This window comes from Macaca mulatta, chromosome 1 (assembly GCF_049350105.2).
Source record: "Macaca mulatta isolate MMU2019108-1 chromosome 1, T2T-MMU8v2.0, whole genome shotgun sequence".
Classification (NCBI taxonomy): Eukaryota; Metazoa; Chordata; class Mammalia; order Primates; family Cercopithecidae; genus Macaca; species Macaca mulatta.
In genome coordinates, this window is record NC_133406.1 from 37,915,360 (window position 1) to 37,939,976 (window position 24,617).

Below are 24,617 nucleotides of genomic sequence, written 5' to 3' on the forward strand. Positions count from 1 at the left end.
CAGAAAAAGGAGCAGGCAGGAGAGAAGCAGTGAAGATCTAATCAGTCTGGCTGGTGATGGCCGCCATGTTGCATGTGGTGTTCACAGTCCCATCTTCTGGTAATGATGAGTCATTCTTGCAAGTAAAATAAATATTGATTACATGATATGCATAATAAATAAAATTCTATGAGTGATGTTCTAAGAAATTAGTTTTAGAAGCAAAATAAGTCCTCAAACTGGCAATTTGTTTAAGTGATGCTGAGCAGTGCTGTTAACCTTGCTAGGAGATCTGAACGTTATGTTATTAGAATACTACCCAACAATGTTGTGGCATTTTCCAGTGTTTATATTCATTATAAGCTACAGTTCTAATTATTTCAACAAAAGAAATACAAAGAGAAAAATATGTGATTGTTGTAAAATACTTCCAACATAACATCTGAACTGACCTAAAAATCTGAGTTAACAAAAGTCATACCTGTTTCAATAGCATAACCAAAGTCAGGGCAACCAGACAAAATATTTTCATTGTTACAAAAGTTACTGGACTGGATTTAGTACAATTTAGGTTTTTGTGAAATACTGACAACATTTAAAAGAATTTTATATCAATAGCTTTTGAGGTATAAATTTTTTTCGTTGCATGGATGAATAATGTAGTGGTGACTTCTGAGATTTTAGTGCACCTGTCACCCAAGTAGTGTATATTGTACCTAATATGTAGTTATTTATCTCTAACCCCATTCCCATTATACCACTCCATTATACCACTCTGTATGTCTTCGTGTACTCAAAGCTTAGCTTCCACTTATAAGCGAGAACATACAGCTTTTGGTTTCCCACTCCTGAGTTACTTCACTCAGAATAATGGCCTCCAGCTCCATCTAAGTTGCTGCCAAAGACATTTTTTTATCCCTTTTAATGGCTGACTGGTATTCTGTGGTGTATATATGCCATATTTTCTTTATCTACTCATTGGTTGATGGGCACTTAGGTTGGTTCCACATCTTTGCAATTGTGAATTGTGCTGCTATAAACATGTGTGCAAGTGTCTTTTTCATATAATGACTTATTTTCCTTTGGGTACATCCAGTAGTGGGATTGCTGGATCAAATGGTCAATCTACTTTTAGTTCTTTAAAGAATCTCCGTACTGTTTTCTATAGAGGTTGTATTAATTTACATTCCCACCAGCAGTGAACAAGCATTCCCTTTTCCCCACATCCATGCCGACATCTATTGTTTTTTTAACTTTTTAATAATGACCATTCTTACAGGGGTAAGGTAGTAACTCATTGTGGTTTTAATTTGCATTTCCCTGATGATTAATAACGTTGAGCATTTTCCATATGTTTGTTGGCCATTTGTGTATATATATATATATATATATATATATATTTTTTTTTTTTTTTTTTTTTTTTTTTGAGACGGAGTCTCACTCTGTCACCCAGGCTGGAGTGCAGTGGCGCGATCTCCACTCACTGCAAGCTCCGCCTCCCGGGTTCATGCCATTCTCCTGCCTCAGCCTCCCAAGTAGCTGGGACTACAGACACCCACCACCGCGCCCGCCTAATTTTTGCATTTTTAGTAGAGACGGGGTTTCACCATGTTAGTCAGGATGGTCTTGATCTCCTGACCTCGTGATCCACTCGTCTCGGCCTCCCAAAGTGCTGGGATTACAGGCGTGAGCCACTGCACCCGGCCTGTATATCTTCTTTTGAGAAATGTCTGCGCATGTCCTTTGCCCACTTTTGGATGGGATTTTTTTTTCTTGCTAATTTGTTTGGGTTCCTTGTAGATTCTCAACACTAGCCCTTTGTGGGATGCATAGGTTAAAAATATTTTATTCCGGCCGGGCGCGGTGGCTCACGCCTGTAATCCCAGCACTTTGGGAGGCCGAGGTGGGCGGATCACAAGGTCAGGAGATCGAGACCACGGTGAAACCCCGTCTCTACTAAAAATACAAAAAATTAGCCGGGCGCGGTTGTGGGCGCCTGTAGTCCCAGCTACTCGGGAGGCTGAGGCAGGAGAATGGCGTGAACCCGGGAGGCGGAGCTTGCAGTGAGCCGAGATCGCGCCACTGCACTCCAGCCTGGGCTGGGCGACAGAGCGAGACTCCGTCTCAAAAAAAAAAAAAAAAAAAAAATTTTATTCCACTCTGTGGGTTGTCTGTTTACTCTGATTATTATTTCTTTTGCTATGAAGAAGATTTTTAGTTTAATTAGGTTCCATTTATTTATTTTTGTTTTTGTTGAATTTGCTTTTTAGGTCTTAGTCATGAATACTTTGCCAAGGCTGATGTCTAAAAGAGTTTTTACAATGTTGTCTTCTAGAATTTTTATGGTTTCAGGTCTTATATTTAAGTCTTTTATTCATCTTGAATTGATATTTGTATAAGATGAGATAGGGATCCAGTTTCATTCTTCTACATGTGGCTCGTCAGTTTCCCCAGCATCGTTTATTAAATAGGATGTCCATTTCCCAATTGATGTTTTTCTATGCTTTGTCAAAGATCAGTTGGCTGCATGTATTTGGGTTTATTCTGGGTTCTCTATTCTGTTTTATTGGTCTGTGTGCCTATTTTTATACCAGTACCACGCTGTTTTGGTAACTGCAGCTTCATAGCATAATTTGAAGCTCGGTAATGTGATGCCTCCAAATTTGTCAGGCCTCTGAGCCCAAGCCAAGCCATTGCATCCCCTGTGACTTGCATGTCCACATCCCCTGTGACTTGCAGGTATAGGCCCAGATGGCCTGAAGTAACTGAAGAATCACAAAAGAAGTGAAAAATACACTGCCCCACCTTAACTGATGACATTCCACCACAAAAGAAGTGAAAATGGCCAGTCTTTGCCTTAAGCGATGACATTATCTTGTGAAATTCTTTTTCCTGGCTCATCCTGGCTCAAAAATCTCCCCCACTGAGCACCTTGTAACCCCCACTCCTGCCCACCAGAGAACAACCCCCCTTTGACTGGAATTTTCCTTTACCTACCCAAATCCTATAAAACGGCCCCACCCTTATCTCCCTTCACTGACTCTCTTTTCAGACTCAGCCCGCCTGCACCCAGGTGATTAAAAAACTTTATTGCTCACACAAAGCCTGTTTGGTGGTCTCTTCACACGGACGCGCATGACAAGGCTTGTTCTTTTTGCTTAGGATTGCTTTGGCTATTGGGGCTCTTTTTTTGTTCCATATGAATTTTAGAATTGTTTTTTTCTAATTCTGTGAAAAATGATGTTGGTATTTGACAATTTTTTTTACATTAGCACCAAAATACTGATTGATCCATTAAAATACATTAATTCCTGATATGATTCAGACACAGTGCTAACTCCTAATACTAAGATGAACAAAATTATTCTTTCCCTCACTCTCCTCCAGCCACATGAACCTCCCTGTGGCTCTTCTACAAGTCAAGAACAATCCAACATATTACCATTTTAGTATCCTTGCACTTGTTATTCCCTCTTTCTGGAACACTCTGCCCTAAGATATACACAGTTTGCCCTCATCTCTTTCAGGTCTTTGCTCAAATGTCACATTAATAAAAACTTCCTTGACAACCCTATTAAAAACTTGCAACCCCACTCCCACCAACACTCCCTAGTCTACTTCTTTAGCACTCGTTTCATCTAATACATGGTATCTTTTACTCATTTATTACATCTAATCTATATAAGTTTCACGAGGGAAGGGATTTTTGTCTGTTTTTATTGCTGCTATACTCTCCAGAGTTGACACATAGCTAAATATTTTCTTTTCTTTTCTTTTTTTTTGAGATGGGGTCTAACTGTCACCCAGGCTGGAGTGCAGTGGCACGATCTTGGCTTGCTGCTGATATGGCTCCAAGGAGTGGAGAAACACCTGGGTTGTTTGTCTCAAGTCAAATTAGATAAAACGGCACGGACACACCTGTAGTGGTTTTAAGGCGCAGAGAGTTTAATAGGCACGTAAGGAGGAAGAAGCTCTCCCATATACAGACGCGGGCGGGGGCCGGGGGTGGGGGGTGCTCCAAAGCCAAGAGAGAAAACCCCACCAGCGGTGGAAAAGTGGCTGCTTATATGAATAGACTGGAGGAGGTGGTGTCTGATTTGCATAGGGCTCAAGGGATTGGTTTGACCAGCCATGTCATTCATGGTAGCCTGAGGAAAAAACCGGCCCTCCCACTCTGGCCTTTTTTTTTTTTTTTTTGAGACGGAGTCTCGCGCTGTGTCACCCAGGCTGGAGTGCAGTGGCGCGATCTCGGCTCACTGCAAGCTCCGCCTCCCAGGTTCACGCCATTCTCCTGCCTCAGCCTCCGAGTAGCTAGGACTACAGGCGCCCGCCACCACGCCCGGCTAGTTTTTTGTATTTTTAGTAGAGACGGGGTTTCACCATGTTAGCCAGGATGGTCTCGATCTCCTGACCTCGTGATCCACCCGCCTCGGCCTCCCAAAGTGCTGGGATTACAGGCTTGAGCCACCGCGCCCGGCCCCACTCTGGCCTTTTAAGACGCAAATGCGGGGTGCCATGATGTTCTACACAGGTAGGGATATGTGGGGGCAGCCGTGTTACCAGGCACATGTTTGGGCAAGGGCAGGAATCGCCACGTTTGGGTGGACCCGGTTTCTAATGGCCTGTATTTGCGTATCAAAGGGTGCTGGCCTAGCTCTAAGAGCCAGGGCTTTCCTGCTAGACAAGAAATGTTTCTGGAGCTGCTTTAAAAGAAGTAACTTTACAACAACTCCTTTTCCTCTCTATCTGCCCAACATAATCTTAGTAACTCTTGTAACACTGCAACCTCCCCCTCCTGGACTCAAGCAATCCTCCTACCTCAGCCTCCCGAGGAGCTGGGACTACAAGCGTGCACCACCACGCCTGGGTAACTTTTGAATTTTGGTACAGATGGCGTTTTGCCATGTTGCCCAGGCTGGTCTCCAACTCCTGACCTCAAGTGATCTGCCCGCCTTGGCCTCCAAAGGGCTGGGATTACAGGCGTAACCCACTTCGGCCAGCCAGCTAAATCTTTATTGAATAAATAAATGAGTGAAGTGAGTGTATAAAAGACACAGTCGTTGTTCTTTTTTTTTTTTTTTTTTTTTTTTTTTTGAGACGGAGTCTCAGTCTGTCGCCCAGGATACTCCACCTCTGCTCCGCCTCCCGAGTTCACGCCATTCTCCTGCCTCATCCTCCGGAGTAGGTGGGACTACAGGCGCCCGCCACAACGCCCAGCTAATTTTTTTGGTATTTTTAGTAGAGACGGGGTTTCACCATATTAGCCAGGATGGTCTGGATCTTCTGACCTTGTGATCCGCCCGCCTGGGCCTTCCAAAGTGCTGGGATTACAGGCGTGAGCCAACGCGCCTGGCCGCAGTCGTTGTTCTTTAAGGGTTTATAGATAGTAAATTAATAAGGTCAATAAAATACTGCAAGTGATGCAGAAAAGGGCATGCCACGCAGAAGCTGCACGGGCAAAGGCGCAGTAGTAGTGCAAAAACAACAACCAGTGTTGCTTGTTTTCACTTGAAAATAAGTAAGATTCAATAAGCAAACAGCAGAAATGCAGTTAGCTGTTTTCCTCTCTTATCTAGCATACATTTATAATTGGGATGGGTGTTATATTCTTAACAGGATAAAACTTGCCTAACAAAGGCTGCCTTATTTTGCAAATATTTAAAATTTAAATAAAGAGGAGAGTTGTTATAAGTGTAAACAAATGTGAACCTGAAAGACCCAATCCTTCAAGATAAATCCAGAGCGGCTAACTCGGCCTAAATTTAAAATCAAGCCAAGCAGTCATTTGCTGACCATGTCATACATGTACCCTGAGTTCCCCAGAAATCCACACCTCTGTTCAACTCTGGCAGTTTCAGAGCTCACCCAAACAGACAACTTAGGGCCCACCTACCTCTGCCAATCAGGGCTCAGTTGTCAATCAATCGGAACTAAGCAAATTTGAATCATTCATTTTCCTAAACAGACTTGATTGGGAACCAGGGCAGGAACTTTATAAAAGCCAAACCCTCACTTTATTCTCTGACAGGCACTTGGGTTCACGCTGGAAGCTGTATATTCCTGATTTGTAAACTGGTCACTAAAATAAAATCTCGCATTTTTACTGTGCTGAGTCAAATTGGCAGTATTCACCGAAGACATAATCTCCTAGGAAATCCATGACCTCTAATCCAACTCTTTAAGCACATTAGCAGGACTCTAGCATATAGGCAGATAAACAGGTAGAGATATTAGACAGCATTATCTAATTTGCATAATCTGGAAGTTCATTTGACAACCTTCAAATAAGATAATTACAGATTTTTATTAAATGCAAAAAAAGGGCTGGGCGCGGTGGCTCAAGCCTGTAATCCCAGCACTTTGGGAGGCCGAGACGGGCGGATCACAAGGTCAGGAGATCGAGACCAGCCTGGCTAAATACGGTGAAACCCCGTCTCTACTAAAAAATACAAAAAACTAGCCGGGCGAGGTGGCGGGCGCCTGTAGTCCCAGCTACTCGGGAGGCTGAGGCAGGAGAATGGCATAGACCCGGGAGGCGGAGCTTGCAGTGAGCTGAGATGCGGCCACTGCACTCCAGCCTGGGCGACAGAGCGAGACTCCGTCTCCAAAAAAAAAAAAAAAAGCAAAAAAAGGAATCACAACAAAAAAACCAGAGTCTTGACCTTGGAGTCTTTGTGAATCTGTATAATGAGCAAAATTTAATGAAAACAATCACATCTTCAAGTTCTCAGAAATAGGTATTTCCTACTAAAAATTAAGAAGAAGAAATGGGCCAGGCATGGTGGCTCATGCCTATAATCCCAGCACTGTGGGAGGCCAAGGTGGGTGAATTGCTTGAGTCCAGGAGTTCAAGACCAGCCTGAGAAACATATCACTACCCTGTCTCTACAAAAAATACAAAAATTAGCTGGGCGTGGTGGGATGCACCTGTGGTCCCAGCTACTCTGGAGGCTGAGGTGGGAGGATTTCTTGAGCCCAGGAGGTGGAGGCTGCAGTGAGCTGTGATTGTGCCACTGCACTCCAGCCTGGGTGACAGGTTTCAAGGAGGAGGAGGAGGAAAAGGAGGAGGAGGAAGAGGAGGAGAAGGAGGAGGATGAGGAGGAGAAAATGTCATTAATTTTGAAACCCCCTGGGCAGAGGCCATTTGATGATGATGGACAACTTAAGAGGCTGTTTGATGATGATGGGCCACCCAGCATGAATAAGAAAGACTTCTGGGGAATGTGTTTGTGGGTTTACAGACTGACTTTAGAGATGTTATTTATCATTACATGATACAAATATAGAGGCAAATCAAATGCCACAAAGCAAAATAGGATTAGATCATAAAAGCCTAGCATACTCTTAGACACCAGTCCTGAAGAGGTTCCATTGTGCTTGATAAGTATGGAACCACTGAGGAAGGCAAATTTGGTGGACTCAATTAAGGACATAGTGGCTAGCTGACTTCTGCCAACATTTGTAACATTTTTGTTGTTGAAAATACAGTAGCTATTATATTAAATGTGCTCAGTGTGTATTTATTAGTAAATATATTTTTAAATGTTCATATCATTTTGACTTTCTAAAAATTGATCAATAACTTATTAAATGCTGACACTAATCTTTCAGGTAATGTAATACAGTAAAAAGTACACAGACTGGGGAGTCTGATGTCATCCTTGCCATTAAGTAACTTAAATTTTAGTCGGAGAAACAAAATTAGTGCTCAGGAAACTATTAGAAAGTCCAACAAGACAATAAAATTAAGTACTAAGTTTTGTGGTACATACTGAAGTTAAATAATAATAGGATTTTTTAAGCTGGATATCCTGTCCATAAAAAGTTCTCTGCTGAACCCCATTATTTTCCAGAAGAGGCCCCTTAAATATTAGGCGACTTGCCTTAGGCCTTACATTTAGGTGAGTGTCCAAGTGGATCTAATTCCCAGGTCTTCTAAGGAGTGTGGGCCTTTTATGTCTACTAAAACACATTCTGCTCCATTGGCAGAAGGTGCTATTGAACTATTTGCAGGTGCATTTGAAGTAAAGTTTCTTTTGTTTGTTTTTTTTGTTTTTGAGATGGGATCTCATTCTGTCATCCAGGCTGGAGTGTAGTGACAGGCTCAAAGCTCAATGTAACTTTGAACTCCTGGCCTCAAACGATGCTCCCGCCTCAGTCACGCAAAGCACTGGGATTACAGGCATGAGCCACTGAGCCTGGCCTGAAGTAAAGATCTTTAAGGAAAGTATCCCTGAACTTGAAGCTAAGAAACATTTTTTAATCAATTTCTGCAATATTTTTCTGGTTTCACTTACTGGTTTGAAGAATAAAGGGTCTCCGTAAGACATAACATAATATCTAATTTTATATTGTGCTTTCATAAAATATAATTTCTTTGCATGAAAAATGAGTCCTGAGGGTTTGAATTCCACTCTGGGTGGTTCAGGATTCCGGACATCCATCGTCTCCTGGGCACTGCCCGAGTGCAAGTGGAATATACATATTGACCAGATGATGGCGGCATGGAGCTAGGTTTGGGTTCCGCCCGTGTAACGGGCTAGCTGGATTATCTTTGTTCTTTGGGTCCTTAGACTTGGCAAAGAGAGGCGTTGCCGTTGTATGACACAGTAAATGGAACAAATTGTTTATGTAATTATATCTTTATTTTAAACAGCAGTCAAATCCTAATTTTGTTTCTTCTTCGGACTTAGAACTCAAGAACTGACAGTAAAGAGGAAAACAGACTTTAAGATGTGCTTGATTTAAAAAAAAAAAAATGCTCTGACAAGTCCACTTACTATTCTGAATGTTGCAACAATGAGAAATAAAGGTCATACGGTGTAGACTGAGATCAACTTAGCTGTGAACCTACATCATTACCCCCTTTGGATTGTTGTTTTCGCTTTTGTTTGGATTTTCTTTCCTTATGTGTAAATTAACATTTTTACCATTCCCCAGTTCCTGTGCCTCCCCCTCTTCTCCCAGATATTTTGGGGAACTTTAAATTTAAAATTGACATTCTAAGATATGCAAAGAAGATGAAATGTTTAGCATGTATATGTTAACACCTGTTTACTAAAGTTTAAAAACTGCAAATGGGCCGGGGGCGGTGGCTCACGCCTGTAATCCCAGCACTTTGGGAGGCCGAGGCGGGCGGATCACAAGGTCAGGAGATCGAGACCACGGTGAAACCCCGTCTCTACTAAAAATACAAAAAATTAGCTGGGCGCGCCTGTAGTCCCAGCTACTCAGGAGGCTGAGGCAGGAGAATGGCGTGAACTCGGGAGGCGAAGCTTGCAGTGAGCCGAGATCGCGCCACTGTATTCCAGCCTGGGGGACACAGCGAGACTCCGTCTCAAAAAAAAAAAAAAAAAAAAAAAAAAAACTGCAAATGAAAATGTACTAAAAACTAAAATTTTTTATTTGGTAAATTTTCTTTAAGTTTGTATTCATCAAAATATCCCTTCTTTGTTGATACTAATGTCCACAGCTGAGTATCATCCTGGGAAAAAAACCACAACTTTGATTAATTTTGTGGCATTTATGTTTGGAAGAGTTAATCAGACGTTAGTCTTCAAAAGCTGGGAATGGTTTTTATCATCAAGAAAATCTGGTCAGGCACACACAATCAGATATAAACAATTTTATTTATTTTACCTTAAAAACAGGAAATAACATTCAAATGGTTCTGAAGACATTCAAAAAATGTCTTTAGATTAAAAATAAAATTACCCATGTATTTTTCTTGTTGAAGTCTGGTTATGTTTTAAATTTCTATTGCTTCAAATGTCTTATGACCGTGAATACCTTTAGGCCATTATTTTGGCTGTAGAATTAAACCTCTCCTCCCTCATCCTCTAGATGAGTCAAGAAAATAGTAATATTTATTTGAGTGCATCAAATATGGCTTTGAAATGACAGCACTGTAAACCTTACAGGCAGATATACCATCACACACACACACACACACACACACACACACACACACACACACACACAGAGAACACTGGTTCTTTTAATTGGTCTGAATATTGATGTTTCTGCTTTTGATGTTTTTTTCATGATAACTTGTTTTTTTAAATAAACCATTATGAAAATTCTCAAACGTACAGAAAAGTTGACGGAATAGTAAATGATCACTCATATATCTACTTCCTGTATTCAACAATTGTTAACATTTTGCCATATTTGCTTTATCACCAATATTTTTGATAAATGACTTGAAAATAAGTTGCAGACATTATGATCTTTCAATCCTGAATACTGTAATATGTATCATCTAAAAATAAATTCTATTATAGAGCTATAATGACATTATCATACCTAAGAAAATTGACAAATATCGTCTAGAATGCAGTCCTCGGTGTTCAAATTTTCCGTATTTCTTTTTTTTTTTTTTTTTTTTGTGGGGGGACGGAATTTAGCTGTTGTTGCCCAGGCTGAAAATACAATGGCGAGATCTCAGCTCACTGCAACCTCCCCTTCCTGGGTTCAAATGATTCTCCTGCTTCAGCCTCCTGAGTAGCTGAGATTACACCCCCCATCACGCCTAGTTAATTTTTGTATTTTTTTTTTTTTTTTTTTTTTGAGACGGAGTCTTGCTCTGTCACCCAGGCTGGAGTGCAGTGGCCGGATCTCAGCTCACTGCAAGCTCCGCCTCCCGGGTTTACGCCATTCTCCTGCCTCAGCCTCCCGAGTAGCTGGGACTACAGGCGCCCGCCACCGCGCCCGGCTAGTTTTTTGTATTTTTAGTAGAGACGGGGTTTCACCGTGTTAGCCAGGATGGTCTCGATCTCCTGACCTCGTGATCCGCCCGCCTCGGCCTCCCAAAGTGCTGGGATTACAGGCTTGAGCCACCGCGCCCGGCCTAATTTTTGTATTTTTAATAGAGACGGGGTTTCACCATGTTGGCCAGGCTGTATCGAACTCCTGACCTCGTGATCCACCCGCCTCGGCCTCCCAAAGTGCTGGGATTACAGGCGTGAGCTAACACGCCCAGCCCAAATTTCCCAGTTTTCAAAAGCTTTCAAAGAAAGCTTTTAAATACACACACAGGCCAGACATGGTGGCTCATGCCTGTAATCCTAGCGCCTTGGGAGGCTAAGGTGGTAGAACTGAGGCTAGGAGTTCGAGTTCAGCCTGGGCAACATGACGAAAACCAATCTCTACCAAAAAAAAAAAAATATATATATATATATATATACACACACACACACACACACTCTCACAAACACAAAATTATATATATTATATGTATACAAAAATTAGCAGGGCATTTTGGCTCACACCTGTAGTCTCAGCTACTTGAAAGGCTGAGGTGGGAGGATTACTTGAACCCAGGAGGTTCAGGCTACAGGGAGCCATGATTGTACCACTACACTCCAGCCTGGGTGACAGGGCAAGACCTTATCTCAAAAAACCTATATTTTTAAAAAGAAAAGTAAATGGCCAGATGCAGTGGCTCATGCCTGTAATCCTAGCACTTTGGGAGGTCGAGGCAAGTGGATTGCTTGACCCCAGGAGTTGAGAACAGCCTGGGAAACATGGCAAGACCCAGTCTCTACAAAAAAATCCAAAAACTTAGCCAGGAATGGTGGCACACACCTGTGGTTCCAGCTACTCAGGAGGCTGAGGTGGGAGGGATTGCTTGAGTCCCAGGAGGTCGAGGCTGCAGCGAGCTGTGATTGTGCCACTGCACTCCAGCCTGGGTGACAGAGTAAGACCCTGTCTCAAAATAAATAAATAAATACACACAAACACAAATTACACATGACTAATACACACACACACACCCCTCACATATACAACGTCGGTAAAAGCTAGCATATGAAAGCCAGAGCTTTTTGAAAAGGATTGGTGAAAAAAATCACTTTGTATGGAAAGTGAATAATCAGCAAGAATTTAATGACAATTGCCCTCATGTTAATTACCACTTCTGAGTCTATGAGTATATAAAAGCATCAAAGGCATTGAGCCTATGTTTACACTTAATATAACTAATATTTTGAGCCTATATTTGTACTTAATATAATAAAAGCATAATATATTAGTGAAAGGCTCCCCAAATTTCTTTTTATTTGGCATGTTTAAAAAATGTTTCAAAGAGACATAATTTCATATAAAATATCCAGAATATAGAAATAAAGTGTATTTGTGATATTTTATCCTAAATAAGTAATTTGTTCTTTTCTTGCTTTCATTTTTATTATTGTTTTTAAGCCTAGTCAAGTGAAGCAGTGGGAGTGGAGAAGGAACAAAGAAATCTATGACTGGCCGGGCGCGGTGGCTCAAGCCTGTAATCCCAGCACTTTGGGAGGCCGAGGCGGGTGGATCACGAGGTCAGGAGATCGAGACTCTCCTGGCTAACATGGTGAAAACCCGTCTCTACTAAAAATACAAAAAACTAGCCGGGCGTGGTGGCGGGCGCCTGTAGTCTCAGCTACTTGGGAGGCTGAGGCGGGAGAATGGCGTGAACCTGGGAGGCGGAGCTTGCAGTGAGCCGAGATCACGCCACTGCACTCCAGCCTGGGAGACACAGCGAGACTCCGTCTCAAAAAAAAAAAAAAAAAAAAAAAGAAATCTATAACTGACTGTGTGATCAATTAGTTGTAAACACCACTGCACTTGGACCAGCCTTTTTCTTGCTTTTGTTTAAAAGCATTTTCACTGTTTAGTGAAATAGCTTCCATGTGATAGTCATACATAGATCATACTTTTATGAAAGGGCATATTATCTATCATAAGTAAAGGTAATATTTGAATTATTTTGAGTACATTATATTGTCATGCTCTTTTTTTTTTTGGAGACAGAGTCTCACTCTGTTACCAGGCTGGAGTGCAGTGGTGCGATCTTAGCTCACTGCAAGCTCTGCCTCCTGGGTTCAAGCGATTCTCCTGCCTCAGCCTCCCCACCTGGGACTACAATCATGCACCACCACGCTCAGCAAATTTTTGTATTTTTAGTAGAGATGGTGTTTCACCATGTTGGCCAGGATGGTCTCGATCTCTTGACCTCATGATCTGCCCCGCTTGGCCTCGGAAAGTGCTGGGATTACAGGCATGAGCCACCACGCCCAGCCGTCATGCTCTTTTTAATAGTAAGGTCTGTTTCCTGTTGCATTTCAATGCATGGTACAGGGTGAGTTGTTTATGAAGAGAGAAGACTGAGAAAGAAGAGTTGGAAAAGGAAGAGAATTCTTGAGGTGTGCACAGATGCATATAGCAGCAGTCCCCAACCTTTTTGGCACCAGGGATGGATTTTGTGGAAGACAAGAAGGGAGGTGGTTTCGGGATGAACTGTTCCACCTCAGATCATCAGGCGTTAGATTCTTATAAGGAGCGTGCAACCTAGATCCCTTGCACTTCACAATAGGGCTTGTAGTCCTATGAGAATCTAACACCACTGCTGATCTGACAGGAGGCAGAGCTCAGGGTTGGGGTCCCTGCCATAGAGTGATTGAGAGACAGGACTGCCACACATGAAAGAGGGAGACCCGTTATGTAAGTCAGCACTAAATAGTGTGCTCAGAATTTTTGCTGCCTCAGGAATTCAGGAAAGAGGAAAAATCCGTGAGGCCTGGAGTTGAGAAGAGGCCAGTGCTTCCTGGAGATGGGAGCTGAGCCCAGAGGGATGGTCAGATTTGAACAGAAAAAAAGTGAGAGAGATGGGCATTTGGCAGGTGAGTGAAGGCCATTAGGACGCACCTGCAGGACAGTGGTTTAGGGTAAAATGAATTGATTGGGAAGCTGGGAGGGAAAAGGAAAAATGGGCAGTGAAATGATAAAGCCATGGCAGAGTAGACCTCCCATTTTCCTAGGATAAAGAAATAGTTTTAGTCTGGTCTTTCATTTGTACCCTGCCTTCACCCTGGAGGTTGTTTATTTGTTGATTGAGACAGGGTCTTACCCTGTCACCCAGGCTGGAGTGCAGTGGCACTATTATAGCTCACTGGAGCCTCGAACCCCTGTGTTCAAGCAATCCTCCTGTCTCAGCCTCTCAAATAACTGGGACTACAGGCATGCACCACCACTTCTGACCCCCTGGAAGTAATTTTAGGTAGCTGTGCAAGTTATTGTCGAAGTGTTGGAGTAGAATTTTGGCTTAGTTAAAATAATTGAGAACAGGAAGGATAGATGACTTTGACATTAATTTAATTTGATGACTACAGTCCATCTATTAAAATGACATTCAGCTGACTTGTTTTTTTTCTTCCTTTTTCCTTTATCCCTTTGCTCTTCATAATATTCTCAGGACTTTATTGCTCAGTATTGGCTAGAATGAAGTTGTATTAACCTTTATCATATCAAAGTATTTCATAGTTATCCAATGCATCTATTTCAACTCAGCAGTAAAAATAAACGTGTTCTAGTACTTCCTGCTAAAACCTGTACAGCCTCTCTGGAGCCCAACCTTGGCCTTGCTGACAGATCTGCCGTGGCAGGTGAATACCCAGGAGAATCTGCTCTAGGGAGCCCCTTTCATGCATCTGAGAACTCTGTCTCATTAACACTGACGATGTAGGTTAGTTGGTCCACAGGAGTTGACATGCAGAATTCACTGTCAATTTTAGTCAGGACAGGACAGGTTATATGGCAGTAACAACAACAACAACAACAGCAACAACAACACCCCAAAACTTCAATTGCTTAACCCCACAAATCTTTTATTTTATTTATTATTATTATTATTTTATTTATTTATTTTTTATTATACTTTAAGTTCTAGGGTACATGTGCATAACGTGCAGGTTTGTTACATATGTATACTTGTGCCATGTTGGTGTGCTGCACCCATCAACTCGTCATTTACATCACGTATAACTCCCAACGCAATCCCTCCCCCCTCCCCCCATTTATTATTATTATTACTATTTTTTGAGAAAGAATTTTGCTCTGTCACCAAGCTGGAGTGCAGTGGCGCAATCTTAGCTCACTGCAACCTCTGCCTCCTGGATTCAAGCGATTCTCCTGCCTCAGCCTCCCGAGTAGCTGGGATTACAGGTGCCTGCCACCACATCTGGCTAATTTTTTTGTATTTTTAGTAGAGACAGGGTTTCACCATGTTGGCCCGTCCGGGCTTGAACTCCTGACCTCAGGTGATCTGCCCACCTCACCCTCCCAAGGTGCTGGTATTACAGGCGTGAGCCACTGTGCCCGGCAATTCTTTTATTTTCGCTCGCGTTCTGTTGCTCTGCTCGTCAGCATCACTTGGGGAAGCATGCTGACAAGACCCATCTTGACATCTGCTCCCACAATCTCAAAGGCAGCAGTAAAGGAGAATGCAGCATATTGTGACTCTTAAAGCTTTCACTCAGGAAGGACTTAGGTCACTTCTGCACACATTTCATCAGCCAAAGTGAGTCACATGGTCAAACCTAACTTCAAAGGGGGCAGTTACGTGCAGTCCTACTACATTCCTGGAAAGAGAGGAAAGCCAGAGTATTTGTGAATGTCATTAGGTACGTTCTTTTTATTTTCTCTTCCTTCTCCCCTCCTTTTTGTGAAAACATATAATATTATTTAATGGAAAACTCCCTGCCTGGATAGGATCACTTGCTGAATGGTAAGAGGTGAGATACCTCATGCACATTATTACTTTGAAAAGTAATTCCATGCGGTGTTTTCAAGGACTACAGCACAATTTCTGCAAATGTAGCCCAATCCAGAGACCATCTATAGTTTATGGAAAATATTAACTTTAGTGACTATAATTACACTGAGCCACATGTCAGTAGCGCCCTGTTTTCCATGGAAACATGAGACCCTTTGCAATTTATCAACAAGTGTGCTGACCAGATTCCAGTCAAAGGCTTGCTTCCAATCCATGGTGCTTGTCCAGGCATGATCACTTAACCCTAATGCATGGGAGAAGAAGCTATGTATTTCCCACTGTGCTCCTTGATCTTCAGCTACTTGTTGAGGACTGGGCAATGTGTTACATTGTCACCTTCCGGCAGGGTTACTGTGAGGGTTTTCTATTTGCATTACGGGAATGACGGGAATGACGAGCGTGCCTTAGCAATTTGGAGGAGTTAGTTATCTGATACCATAAAGGACACTGGCTTTGACATAGAAAGCTTTGCACAGGCTTGTCATTTGCCTGGGGATATGTCTACTTATTTTCTGCTTTTAAAATGATTTCCCATTTTGTTTCACAACTTTGCCACCCGTCTATTTTTAATTTATCTACCTTGGAATTCCTTCTAGACATCGTTATATGTTGATAATGAAAGTCATGACTGAAGACGAGTCAAACCATACTTTGAGCTGTTTTTCTAGGAGAGCAGCAGTCATGTCTGTCTGGTTTGCCACTGAATCCCTATTGCTTGGGATAGTTCCTGGCACATGGTGCTCAATAAATATTATTGAATAAATACATGAATGAATGACAGAGAAGACATTATTGGCTCATGTGCAAGGTAGTTGTCTATCTTTCTTTTGACCAATGGCAAAAAGTTGCAAGTTATTGGACTGGAATGAGAGATGCAGAGACCTTCACCACAGTAAACTAAGCTAATAAGTCCACAGCTTTGCTTTCCGATTATTTTAGTTGCTAGATTGTTTTCCTCTCGTACCACACTCTAGTCATACCCAACTTTCCAGCCAAATGGAACTACTGGCCATTCTCAGAATAGGCATGTTTCTTTTTATGGGTTAGATTTTGTCCCCACCCCGCCCCCCCCCCAAAAAAAAATATGTTGAAGTCCTGATCCCTGTACCTGAGAATGTGACCTGATTTGGAAATAAGGTCATTGCAAATGTAATTAATTAAGATGAGGTCATACTGGATTACGGTGGGCCTAAGAAGGTGCCACTGTATAAGAAGATGTCCTTATAAGAAGATGGCCATGTGAAGAGAGACACACAGAGGGAACACCATGTGACAATGCAGGCAGAGATTGAGGTGGTGCAGCTGCCAGCCAAGGAATGCTAAGAACTGCCAGTGAACCACCAGTAGCCAGAAGAGGCAAGGAAGGATTCTCTCCTCTGTGTTTCATTGGGAGCATGGCCCTGCCAACACCTTGGTTTTGGACTTCTAGCCACTGGAGCTGTAAGACAATAAATGTCTCCTGTTTTAAGCCCCTTATTCGGTGGTTCTTTGTTACAGCAGCCCTAGAAAACACACACTCCTCAGGCCTGTATGTTTTGTTTGCTCCATCTGATCCATGCCCCATTGTCCGTAGGACATCCTTTGTTGTGATGCAATCAAATTCTCTCCTCTTGGGTAAAAAAAAAATCTCTAAATCCTTCCTTTTTTTTTTTTTTTTTTGAGACGGAGTCTCGCTCTGTAGCCCAGGCTGGAGTGCAGTGGCCGGATCTCAGCTCACTGCAAGCTCCGCCTCCCGGGTTTACGCCATTCTCCGGCCTCAGCCTCCCGAGTAGCTGGGACTACAGGCGCCCGCCACCTCGCCCGGCTAGTTTTTTTTTTGTATTTCTTAGTAGAGACGGGGTTTCACCGTGTTAGCCAGGATGGTCTCGATTTCCTGACCTCGTGATCCGCCCGTCTCGGCCTCCCAAAGTGCTGGGATTACAGGCTTGAGCCACCGCGCCCGGCCATCTCTAAATCCTTTCTTTTTTTTTTTTTTTTTTTTTTTTGAGACGGAGTCTCGCTCTGTCGCCCAGGCTGGAGTGCAGTGGCCAGATCTCAGCTCACTGCAAGCTCCGCCTCCCGGGTTTACGCCATTCTCCTGCCTCAGCCTCCCGAGTAGCTGGGACCACAGGCGCCGCCACCTCGCCCGGCTAATTTTTTGTGTTTTTAGTAGAGACGGGGTTTCGCCGTGTTAGCCAGGATGGTCTCGATCTCCTGACCTTGTGATCCGCCCGTCTCGGCCTCCCAAAGTGCTGGGATTACAGGCTTGAGCCACCTCGCCCGGCCTCTAAATCCTTTCTAAACTATCATAAGAAAACCGCCTGCAATGGCAATTACTCGAGAGTAAAGACAGCCATAAGTGGTACAACTGTTCCACTTGGTTCAAAGGAAGGTGTGGGAAGGAGTTTAGGGAGGATTGTGCCACAAAGAATGAAATCATCAGATCAAGATTTTGAGTTAGGCATAAAAAGTAGATTCAGGTTTGAATTCACTTTGAAAAAAAAAGAAAGAGAAGGGTCAGGGAGAGGGAGACAGAGAACAAAGGCGGGAGGAAGGGAAGGAGAGAGTGAGAAGCCTCCTAGGCATGCCTGTTATTCCTCTCATGGCCTTTTAGTCAATCAATTTGATAATAAATTATTCATAACCTTCTCTGCTGGCATTCAGGTACTTGTAGTGAGAAATGATGGATGTTCTGGTGACCCATGTAAATTTGCTTGGGTTCAGAACCATTGTCTCAGCCTGTTGTTCAAATTGCTTTCTCTATTCCTAGTATTACATTGGGCCTGGCTGCAGGAGGGACTGTTAAGTCAATACATACCTCTAGCATAATGCCTGCCACCAGGTGTTTTAGTCATCTTTGTCCCTACACCAATGAGTAGCAATCAAGTCAATGAGAATGCATTGAAGAGACAAAACAGATATACGCATTGTCACCCTGTCTTGGGTGGATGGGAAGGGAGAGAAGAGGTGGCTTTGCTGGGGGAATGAGCTAGAAGCAAGGTATGTGGTGAGCCCACAAGCTGGACTGAACAGGGCAGCCCAGCTGGTCAGTCCTTACAGGCGCCTTTGGTCAGCTGAGCACCGGGCTAGAGAGGAACACGCATCCATCACCAGTGGACAGGGTAAGCATGGGCTTTTGGTATCAGCAAATCAGGCCTCCAAAATATTTGAGCTGGAGGAGCTTTTGACAGTTAAGAAAGCATTTAAAGGGTCATCATTTAATTTGTTGGGGTTTATATTTATTTTATAATTTATAATGTAAAATGTATAGTTTACATATTTCATCGCTTAGATGTTTTAAAGGCTTTAGTCCACCCCTAAGTGTTTGAGGTGGAGGAAAGCTGGGACTCTGTCCAAACAGGTGCTGGAGTTTGAGCCAGAGAAATGAGTTCCTAATATGAAGGACAGAAGCTGACATGTGGAATCAGAAGTAGGGAGGAGGATGAGTAGGAAAGCAGAGGTCACTGATGGGAAAGCTGAGAATGACTAATGAGTAACAGAGTGAGCAAGTGGGAGAGGGTCTGGAGGGATTCTAAAGACTTAGGACACAGGCCTGCAAAGGCTTTCAAGCCACATGTGAGGGTGGACTGGGTTCACTGAAAGAGGTAGGAAAGAATGAGTGACAGGAGTTCACTCCTGCCCTTAGCAGAGCTGCTTACCTTCCAGAAGACATCACAGGTAGAGTAGGGAGACTCAACAGTGCCACAGGATAAGGTGAGGGCCTGAGAATAGCAAGGCCCTGCTCCTGCTTGTATATGAGGGTGGGCCCTGTCCCCAGAACCAGGCAAAGGAAGCACGTATGTGCAAGGGCACTGCCCTAGAGGGAAGTCAATCATGAGGGTAGTGGCCACAGTGGCTGGTTCGTCATCTGAGGAGCTTTGTGAATTGTTTCACTGGTAGGTGCTAGAGCAGCCAGTCAAGGAAGGGTCACTGTTGCCCTGGACAAACACAACAGCAGTTGTGAGCCATCCTAGAAATCCTTCCTCATTTGGAGCCAAATTATTGTTGTGCTATTATTAATTTGCCTCCTTGCTTAGACCTGAGGCTGGTCACCTGGGGAAACCCTCCTGTCACAGACAGGAGAAGTATGAGTGCATGGAGCAACAACTGACACTTGGCAATGCTGGCCTCACAAACTGCACAGGTACAGACTAATAAGAACGTGCTAGAGCTACTCCAGGTGAGTCACCTATCTTACTCTGTAAGGGATAAACTGCCGTTAGGCAAAGGGCCTAAGAAAGCCTTCTTACCAACTCTCAGCTCTGGGTTGATTCATTCAACAACAAATGGTATTTCCTGATTTCTTCTTCCTGTTTCAGTTATGAATGTGATTGTAACCTGGATGTTACCAAGTCCAGTTTGCTTCTGAGACCTCCCGCCTTTGCTGTTCGTTGTGGAAACACTGTTGCCCTTAATGCATCCATCACCTCTGGCTCTGGAATCCTGCTTCCTGCTCAATCCTTGCTGCTTGCTCTTTCCCCGGTCTCGAGGTAGCCAAAGCAGACACAGCCTGTCTCCTGTCCATTGCAGAGCACCACTAACACAGAGCAGTTGCATGAAACAGATTTTTCTGAAGATGTCATAACTAATGAGAACAGACAGAGCTATTATAGCCTGGAGTAGGAAATAATTTCAAATACAACATCACAAATGATTGTTTCTAGAAATGCATTGGCCATTCCCTCCATGAGGAATTTCTTTCTGTCTGTGTCCCTCCTTGGCACCCCCAGGGCACTCCAATGCCAGAATTGCCTAAAAAGAGATCAAGAAATATCCTTCCGTATGGATGGAACTACCATGTATTACATGCCAGGGACTGAGTGCACTAACAGTCTGATTCTGTCACTTAATCCTCTCAGCAGTACTCTGTGGTAGACATTCCTATTTTACAGATGAGTAAACTGAGTCTCAGAGATGGTAACTTGGCCAGGAACCCACCGCTGAGATTTGAATCCAGTTCCTTCTACCCCACACCCATGCCCCTCACTGTGACACTTGCTGTCTCCCTGTGTAGTCCTAGTCTTCGCAGACTCCTTAGGCCATCAGAATTGAAATCTATTACTTTACCCCTTAACTCAGCAAAGCTTTCTGTAGAGTCAGGTAAAATTTCTCCCGAACACTTTCTTCCATGCAATTGAATCCCTTCTCCAAGAGCTCCCTTGCAAAAACGGCCCTCCCTCTCCCGAGATAAGTTTCATATTCACTCTGATCTCCTTTGTGCTGAAGTGTTTCGCCTCACTTACTCTTCTAGATAACTTTCTGCTGTCTCTGCTTCCCCCACTCCCCTTTTCTCTGCTTTGTCAGCACTTCTAAGCAAAGAGCCGCATTTAATGCCAGGAACTAGGATCCATTTGCCTCCCTCCCCTCTTGAAGCAGGTGAATCAAGACCCATAGATAAGGCCACAGGACGGTGGACTCTGCACTGAATTTCTCAGGTGCCTTTTCCAGTGGTGCGGGAGAGAAGGGGGACCCCTCCCCAACCCAAAGCCATATTGTCTTCCTGAGCTTGGCCCTCCATTAAGCCCGGACTTTCAGCCCCACTGAATTCTCATAATTCTTAACTATGTGCTTGCCGCTGGTTGGGATAACAGCCACAGATAAAAGGGAGCAGACATTCAAATGGAGTCATAAAGTACACACTGTGGTTCTCCTCCCTGACCTTGTTTTACACACTGTCACTACACAAATCCACAGTCCCACAGAGACCTTAACCCAGAGGATGGTGAGAAACAACCCAAACTAATATATAGCCCCGTCTCTCGGTGCCAAGAGATGACAATGATAGCAGTTGGTTACACGGAGGCATGAACCAATCATTGGGTTTTTTCTGAGAACCAATTTGGTAGGAGGCATGCTATCAGGGACATTAAAAAAAAAATAAAGGATGAAAGATAAGCTGCACTGATGGAATTTACAGCCTGTTTCCAAAGATAGGATAGAAAAGAATAATTATCCGTTCCGGAGAGGATATGCCAAGTTATAAATGTGTTAGGTAGACAGCGAGGGCTCGGGGAGTTCAGAGAGGGGAGGCAGCCTTGACCTGGGGAAGGACAAGGAAACTTTCACTGAGAAGAGATAAGGTTTGTGCATAGCCTTCTTCAGTAGACCAGAGGGGGAAGGATATACAGGGTCTGGTGTGGAGAACGGCATGAGCAAAGGTGCGGGGGCAGGAATGTGAATGGTGTATTCAAGGGACAATGACTCATCCACTTGGCTTTCTTTACAGCTGCCACATAATAGTGAACACATAACTGGTTATTATTTTTTTCTGCTTTTAAAGACCTCAAGAATAAAGCAAGAGATCCAGCTCTCAATTTAGTGCTCAGTGACCCCAGTGCTCAGTGACCCCGAGGAGGTCAAGGTGAAATCTGAACCCTGTCAAAACTCTCACCCTCATTTACTGGAAACTCCATTGATTTAATGCTGTGGTTCAGGACTCTAATCTTTGGAAAACCTAAAAAATAACCTGGCTAAATCTTATTTACTAAGCATAGCATCATTTATGATTTTGACTTTGTCAGAATTGGTCATAAACTTTCCCCCATTTTAAAACACTTCAGAGCTATTTGGAGTCAGGAAATATCTCTACGAGGAGGCTAATCCTGTTAGGAAACATTTTTGTCCTTTTTTTTTTTTTTTTCTTGAGAAGGAATCTCACTTTGTTATCCAGGCTGGAGTACAGTGGTGTGATCTCGGCTTATACAACCTCCACCTCCCAGGTTCAAGCGATTCTCCTGCCTCAGCCTCCCTAGTAGCTGGGATTACAGGTGCACACCACCACACCCGGCTAATTTTTCTATTTTTAGTAGAGGCAGGGTTTTACCACGTTGGCCAGGCTGTTCTCGAACTCCTGACCTTAGGTGATCTGCCCACCTCGGCCTCCCAAAGTGCTAGGATTACAGGTGTGAGCCACTGCACCTGCTGTTGCCCTCTTTAATGAGTGCTAGCTACACAAATGTCTTGGTGATTTCACATCCGCGGTTGTTGTGGGGTGTGTTTTTTGTTTGTTTGTTTGTTTGTTATTTTATTTTATTTTATTTTGAGACGGAGTCTTGCTCTGTTGCCCAGGCTGGAGTGCAGTGGTGCGATCTCGGCTCACTGCAAGCTCCGCCTCCTGGGTTCACACCATTCTCCTGCCTCAGCCTCCCAAGTAGCTGGGACTACAGGCATGTGCCACCACGCCTGGCTAATTTTTTTTTTTTTGTATTTTTAGTAGAGATGGGGTTTCACGTGTTAGCCATGCATTTCTTGAGGATTAGACTGCTGTTGCAGATGAGCGCCATCCTCTGTCTCTGAGTTCCCGGGTTTGTGTTCACGGCAGTGGTTTGTGTGGTAGTTCCCCAGCGCTGACCCAGTCTCACCTCCATGACAGAAGCAGGAAGATTTTTTTTTTGTTTTTCTGATATTTTCTATGGAAGACTCTTGTTTTCCAGTATTGAGGAATACTAGCTACCTCTAACTCAAAACATACACGAAGCTCTCTATACTTATCATCTTTTTAAAATATTTTTTAACCAACCTAGCTTTCCTAAATGGTTACTATACATTTCCAGTGTATTTAGAAAGGAAATTAATTCTCACTTCATGACTTTAGCAAAATAAAAAGCAAAACAAACACCAGAGTACTAAAGGAACAACTACTCGAGACATTGTGTTCTCTTAGTCACAGGCACATAGGAGGGAAAATTCAACTAAGCCTCATTTGGATGTATTAAAATAGCCTTTTTCCTAGCTCAGAATCACATTTCAAAGGGTGCCTAGGTGCAAAGCTAAGCCAAGTATAACCTAGCCACAAAGTAGTGCCAAGGGTAATACGCCGTTTTCCATTTTGTTTTAAGCAATGAAATGCAGCAGGAAACTGTGAACATGCACAGAACTAGGAGCAAGCAAACCCGAGCTGCAGTGTCCTTGGCCAACTCATCCAACCTCTCGGATCATCTTCATTAGAAAATGAGTGGCTGGACATAAATTCTGGTAAGCGGTAAATAGTGGTCAAGCATCAGAGAAGCTCAAAGAAAGGAGAGCCTGATGTGGCATTGCCAGGTAGGGGCGAATATCATGGAGAAAATAGAAACTGAACCAAAGATAAGTGGGTAAGATCTTGTGACAATCACTACACGGGAAATTTCTAAATCTAAAACAGATAGCTGTCAGGTAGCACTTACTAGAAATGGAAAGCTCTGGTAGCACTTATTAAAACTTTAATAAATTATGTTATTATTTTCATTTCACTTTAATAAATCATTATTATCATGTTAAAAAAAAAAAAAAAAAAGAAAATGAGTGGCTGGGCACAGGGCCTCACGCCTGCAATCCCAGCACTGTGGGAGGCCAAGGCAGGCGGATCATTTGAGACCAGCCTGGGCAACACAGAGAGACCTCGTCTCTACAAAAAATACAAAAAATAAAAAAATTAACTGGGCACGGTGGTGTGTACCTGTAGTCTCAGCTACTCGGGAGGCTGAGGTGGGAGGATCACTTGAGCCCACAAATTTGAAGCTACAGTGAGCTAAGATTTGTGCTCTAGCCTGCCTTAACACATAATGACCAAGTGAGAAAATGTATACAAAAGCACTTTGTAAATGACAGGTTTTTCTACCACACAAAGGAATTATAGAGGTGGCTATTTGGGGGAAAATGAGGTATGTGCAAAGCTTCTTTTTAAAAGGTGACTTTAATGTCTAGCATTTTTGTGTGATTTAAATTCAGCAATTAGAGGATCATTATTTAATACCCTAAGAAAATACTGTTATATTGTGTCTTCCAAATGAACTATTTCTCTTTTTACTGTCACTTGGAATTTTCTCCATGAAAGAAAAGTATTTAAAGGACAAATTACCTGGAAGATAATGGGCGAGATTTTTCTAAGTGCCTTCTGTATGGGGACAAAGGGCTTTTTCTGCTAAACCTCCAGTACACCAGCTGAACACAGTTTGATTTATTTGACAATATAATACATTTTTTCAAATAAGATAAGGAAATAGGTGTTCCAGCAGGTGATATGGGGGTGACAGAGCGGGGAGGTGTTGAGGGGAGGGTGTCAGAGAGGGAGGAGAAAAGAATATTG

At 43.2% G+C, this 24,617-nt stretch overlaps 1 long non-coding RNA gene across 2 annotated transcripts in view; it reads left to right on the plus strand.

Annotated features, from left to right (window-relative positions):
* Nucleotides 1-4,275: 4,275 nt before the first annotated feature.
* LOC106994608 (uncharacterized) overlaps nucleotides 4,276-24,617 on the plus strand; it is a 29,674-nt gene continuing 9,332 nt past the window's right edge. For both annotated transcript variants that reach the window (XR_003731277.2, XR_001441225.3), the window contains exons 1-2: nucleotides 4,276-4,510; nucleotides 23,389-23,524. This is a non-coding gene — a long non-coding RNA (uncharacterized LOC106994608). The remainder of the gene's footprint in view (nucleotides 4,511-23,388; nucleotides 23,525-24,617) is intronic.